This window comes from Galeopterus variegatus, unplaced genomic scaffold (assembly GCF_000696425.1).
Source record: "Galeopterus variegatus unplaced genomic scaffold, G_variegatus-3.0.2 Scaffold1991, whole genome shotgun sequence".
Lineage (NCBI taxonomy): Eukaryota > Metazoa > Chordata > Mammalia > Dermoptera > Cynocephalidae > Galeopterus > Galeopterus variegatus.
The window spans coordinates 185,483-191,656 of record NW_007728102.1 but is presented as its reverse complement, the minus strand read 5'-3'; the positions used below and the strand labels follow the sequence as shown (position 1 = coordinate 191,656).

Here is a 6,174-nt window from a genome sequence, read left to right as displayed (position 1 = left end):
CTGGACCGGGGTCTCTTCCCGCTCGGTTTTGTCGGCCTCTGGCTCAGGGAGGCCCGACACGTATCTGACACTAACATGGTGCAATACTGCCCCATGAATGTGTAAACTAAACTTTTCCAATTACCTGTATCAGTACTATCTCATGTGAATTTCTTTTTATGCATCACAGATGCCTTTGGTATTTATTCTTGGGCACTTCCTGACATTATAGAAATAATAAATGAGATAAATCTTGAAAAGCATCCATTGTATAACAGATAGGATTGCTTATTTTTGCTTCCAGAACTTTAGATATTATATCATCATAATGATTATACAATTCCTAGAAGATGATAGTCTTTTAAAAAATGTTTATCTGGTCTTATTATTACAAATATATTATAGTAATTCTATATTTACAATGCTATCTTGCCATTGTTTGAGGCTAAAGAAACATAATTCTTCTCACTGGATTTGAGATTTCCTAGTTAAAAGCCATATTGAACACAGTCATGTGCCGCATAATGACATTTTGGTCATTGATAGACTGTGGCAATACCATATAGCCTAGGTGCATAGTAGGCTATACTATCTATGTCTGTGTAAGTGCACTCTAGGATGTATGTACAATGATGAAATCAACTAAACATGCATTTCTCAGAATGTATCCCAATCATTCAGCAACTCATGACTATTACTTCCTAGTTACCATTAGTAATACTAACTAGTCATGTGGATTAAATAGCAGATCCAAATTATGGACTGTTCAGGTATATTGGCCACCTTTGCCTCATTTGATGTGTTATCTAAAACATAAGTATCTTGTACATAACATATTCTTTATAATATGTGATTATACTGAGTTAAAAATCCTAGCTTCTGTCCTTAGAGAACATATAAATTGGCATGTGTGCCATTTGAAAGTACCCAGAAAAATTAGTTTCTGTTGTTCTAGTAAATCATCCTCAACAATTGTTTTTCATGTGTCATCGTGGTTTCACACTAGTTAACCTGTATCAGAACCCTCATGTCTCACATCCAAACTGTCCTGTTGACTCTATGTCTTAAATATCTAACAAATTGTTCCACTTATTTCCATTTCCACCTCCATTACTATAGTTTAGGCCATACTGTAGCAGATAACCTTTAAAGTAATATTTGCAAACAAGCATCAAGACTTACATACTTCTGGTGTTTTTTCTTGGATTGTATTAAAAGTCCTGAGAATAAGAAAACATACTTAGGAATGTAGCAGAAATTGGTGAGGATCAATTACAACAAAGAAAACATATAAAGGAAGACATTTTCTGATCCTTCCTCAGTAGGTCCATTATCTTCTCTCACTTATCTGTTTTTTTTTCTTCATAATGCATATCCCAGTTTGTGAATACTTGTTTCAGTGAATTTTAGATGCCATCATTGAAAGATGCACCATTATTTTATGGATCACTTAAAACAAACTAAAAATGCTGCCAATCATGTTATGGTACACCATTGGTTATAAGATACATTCAGATTTCAGAGATGATTAAATGTGAAAAAGAGTATTTTTCAGAATCAAAGCATTATGGGATTTATTTACATATAATAATTTTACATATTTATTGTCTATCTTCTCCACTAGAATATCAGATTCAGGGGGACAGAAAACATATCTATTATTTTTATCATTATATACTCAGAGAAACTAGTGTAATACTTGGCATAAAATCAGGGCTAAGAATGAAGTTTTTAAATCAATGAGCGATGCAGGTAATCTCTAAAAATATTTCCTGTGGCTCAATGCCACTGAATGTTGTGTGGGTTTATTTTATATGTCACAGGGTGGGGATGGTAGACATTTATTTAAAATACACATATGACTTGCAGAAAGAGATCTAAGAACCATCAAAAATCATAGCACTGGAAGGCTAGTTGGGTTATGGTCTAAATCCTGACACTTCAGAAGGATTCACATGGGGCTGCACACAAGAATATTCCACTCAACTCTGTGGCTGAACATGTTTCCCAGGAAAAGTGCCACCTGACTCTTGGCATGTAGTTATTGTAGAGGAGGAAAAAGTAACTGTTAAAGGCTAAATACCCATGAAGGAAATTTTGGTATGGATTTCTAAAAGGCTAACAGCATCAAGGTAGGAATGCACTCATTTGGGTTAAAAATGCAGACCCACCCTACTCCCAGGTTCTGGTAGCCACCATTCTACTCTCTACTTTTATGAGTTTGACTTTTTTAGATTCCACATATAAGTAGATCATGGGGTATTTGCCTTTCTGTGCCTGGGTGGATGGAAAGGTGAAATGCTGATCAAAGGGTACAAAGTCTCAATTAGACAGGAAGAATAGGTTCTATTGCACAGGAAGGTGACTGTAGTTAATAATAATGTATTCTATATTTCAAAATTACTAAGAGAATGAATTTTAAATATTCTCAACACAAAGAAATGATAAGTATGGGAGATGATGGATATGTTAATTCACCTGATTTGTCCCTTCCACAATGTATACATGTATTGAAACATTGCTTTATACCTCATAAATGTATACAGTTGTTATCTGCCAATTAAAAATAAAAATAAAAATTTTAAAAATGCAGAATTGCTATTCATATATAAAAGCCAGTCGATTCTGACTTTGTCATGTGCAATAGTTCTTCAGCCACAAAAATTTTAAATATTTTTCAAACTTTATTGAATAATTGCAAAACACAGATCCCTGGGCCCCACCCCCAAGTATTTTCTAAGGTTTGTTTTCTTATTCAAATATAACTTATGGAAATTCTTTAAAGAAAGCCAGTATAGAACTGTTTTGTTATTTTTTAATAATGCAGAAGATTATATTTTGAGCTTACAGCAAAATTTATTCAACAATGTCCCTTCTAAAAGACATTCATTTGCTGCTTTCATTTTTTGCTACTATGAACAATGCTGCAATATATACATACTTTGTATATATTTTTCACCTATTGGTGTTTTTATTTTTGTGTTTTTATTTCCTAAAACTGAGATTTCTGCATTGAAGATTATACTAACAGTGCTTTCCAGAACAGCTTAATCAATTTATATTTTCAATAGAAACCTATGAGAATAGCTTTTCCTTCTTATCTAAACTATAGATATGTATTATCACTGTTTTACTATAGTATATGATATAATATGTCTACTTTTATAACTTTTAAAACTCCTCAGTTTCTGATTTTGGCTAAGAAGCTGATTACTTCCCCTGGCCTTAGATTTTATATGTAAACTCCTGTATGTTCTTACATAACTTTTTTTGTTCACATTTAAGTATCTAGTCCATGTGAAGCTTATTAATGTTTTTGCTTGTTTTAAGTGATGGGTTTAAATTTATTTATTTATTTTTAGACTAATAGCTAGTTATGCCAGTCAAATCAATCAGATAATTCATCCTTTCTCAAACAAAATATCACATCGGCCTTGCCATATTTTATTTTTTATGGTAAAACGCTTTAATAACAGACTAACTGTGATTTTATAGGCAATTAATTAGCCGATTAAAGAATCACGTAACTTTCTTTACTTAAAACCTATATTCCACTCAAGAAAGTTGAACCCTAAATGCATCTTATACTGACCCACATAACTAAGTACAAATGGAGTCAATGGTGTACCCTGTTAGCATGCTGCATAGTATGTCAATAAAACAAGCCCTCCTCCGCCCTGAACTCTGTCCCCCTGGCAAACAGAGATAAATGATTGTGCATTGCATGATGATACCATTAGGTGAGAACTTTGGTTCATGCAGTTGGCTGCCATAGAGATTGCACTGAAACCCCACAGCCCCAGCCCCCGAAGTCAGTTAGCAGTGGTTGCTTGTGGTGTCAGCCGTGCTCCTTCCACAACATCATGTGAATACTGTGGTCAGGCATGCTGGTGGCAAAGACCAAGCCTGTGTCCAGTCCATTCAGTCAGGATACTTTGCCTGTCATGAAGCTTGAGCCTTTCCATGATTTCCTGTACTCCAGCAGAGGACAGCGCCTAATCAGGCTCTTTGTCCATAAGTCCGTGATGTACAGGTAGCAGTTGTCAAACAGCAGGGCAAAGATATCTCCAAAGCCAAGCAAGTCCAAGTTTGCTATCTCAGGAGTCTTGAACCCTGAGAATATCATAACTATCAAAGTCCCACTGGTAGAGACCTAGTGCTGAACTACATGTAGACCCATCAAAATGAAGTTGGCAGCAGGCGGATACTTCTATCCACAGAGACATATAATATCTTTAAGCACTTACAGTTGATTTCTCTCCTGGTTGGTCAAATCTTGATCTCATATTTGTCTGTGCTTAAGAGGATGTAGTCTTCAGGGCTGAGCAAGAGAGACTTGACTTTGTACTTCTGCAAAACCACCTTGGTGATCCATTCCATGTGTCCAGTGAGTGTGTTCAGGCATGTCCTAGCAGATAAAGCCCATACTTTCACAGTGAAGTCTGCAGAGTCACTCACTAAAATACCCAGTTCATCATCATAGTCCATGCTAAACACTGCCCCTGTGTGTCCCCGGAAGTGCTGGGTCCTGGCTCCGGAACTCCATTCCCAGCTGGCCACAGTGTTGTCAAAGGAGCCTGTCACACATTTCTGCTCATTGAACTTCATCAAACTGCATAAGGGTGGGTCTGGATGCCATAAACGCACTGCCCTGTGCTCACTTCCCACAGCTTTGCAGACAAGTCATCTGACCCTGTATAGAGAAGCCCATCTTTGTAGTAAAGTGCATACACTCTGGCACTGTGTCCGATTAGTAATGAGGTTTCAAAGGCTTCATGGTCCTCCAGTTGCTTCATTCTCTAAATAGCCTTCAAATAAACCTTCTTCCCGTGCAAAGTATCCTGAACAGAATCATCTGTCTGCTAGCCCAAATTTTTACAGAGTCTGCCACACCTCTGTACAGGCACTTATCACCTTATTCCACTGTTTAGACACGAGTCAGAGCATGAGTGAAGTCTGAAGATCTAGTTATTTTAATAAATAAAAACTGAGCTCCAGGGGAAAGAGTTTGAGAAAGTCCCACCTGAAGAGAGTCTCCAGGTTATTGGGGAAATGCCTGAGCTGGACTGTCCCACTCAGACTAATCAGGTGATCCAGAGTTTCATTTGTCTGCAAGTCCACCAGGCAAAGAAATGTAACAGAAATGTTATCAAGCCATGTCTCAAAGTCCTTTCTCTCCAAAGGTTATGGAAGAATTGATCTGAGTGAGCACCCCAGGGCCTGGGGCCTCATATTAGGCTCATACTGACTAGGTGCGCTTGGGCCACCACTCAGCTCAGCAGCCAGGGTGCCTGGCCTTGCAGCATCCTTTCAGAGTCCACAGCCTCACAGGGGAGTGGCTTCTGGTGCTGCCTGTGTCATTTCTGGCCGTTCCACTCTCCCCACCCTTGCCATATTTTAAATTATCATATATACTGGAATCTATAACGGTTTTCTCTGTTGTGTTCTACTTGCATATGCCTATACTGGTACTCTATTGATTTGATTAAAGTGGATTTATAGTATGCTCTGTTGAAGTTTCAACCAGTGTTTTAAAATAATCTTTTGGCTACAATTTGTCATTTAATCATCAATATAAATTTTAAAATCATTTCTTCCAATTATGAAAGGAAAAATTGTTGGGATGCTAATTGGAATTGCATTGAGTTTAGAGATTATTTTGGGGCTAACTGACAGTTTTATACTATCTGCTCAGACCTTGCTTTGAACTCTTCTGTAAATGCTTATCATTTTCTTCATATAGGTTCTTTTATTTTATTTTTTATTTCAATTTTTATAGGTTTTTTTTTTTTTGCTATTGTGAAGGGAGCATTTTTCCCCCATTGTCTTTTCTAAGTTCGTATTGTTAGATTAAAAAACAGCATGTAATGTTTGCAAATTTATATATTATTTAGGCAACTCATCAAATTATACTAATTATTTAGTTGTCTTACCTTATTTCAGTTGCTACAATATCCAAGACAATGATAAAAAAATAATGATAAGAACTTGATTCCTTAGTTACTGATTTTAATTATATTGGTTTTAGGGTTGACTATTTGAGATAATATTTGTTTGGGACTTTTGATAGTATTTATTTAAGTAGTTTTACTCCATTGCTATTTTATTTAGATTTTTTTATCAGAGATGGCTGCTGAACTTTATCAAATAACTTTTAAAAATTTGTTGATATAATAATATGGCTTTTCTCTTGTG

General features: G+C 36.1%; 1 pseudogene; it reads right to left on the bottom strand.

Annotated features, from left to right (window-relative positions):
- Nucleotides 1–3,817: 3,817 nt before the first annotated feature.
- On the bottom strand, nucleotides 3,818–5,154 carry LOC103596340 (annotated as a pseudogene).
- Between the last annotated feature and the right edge of the window lie 1,020 nt (nucleotides 5,155–6,174).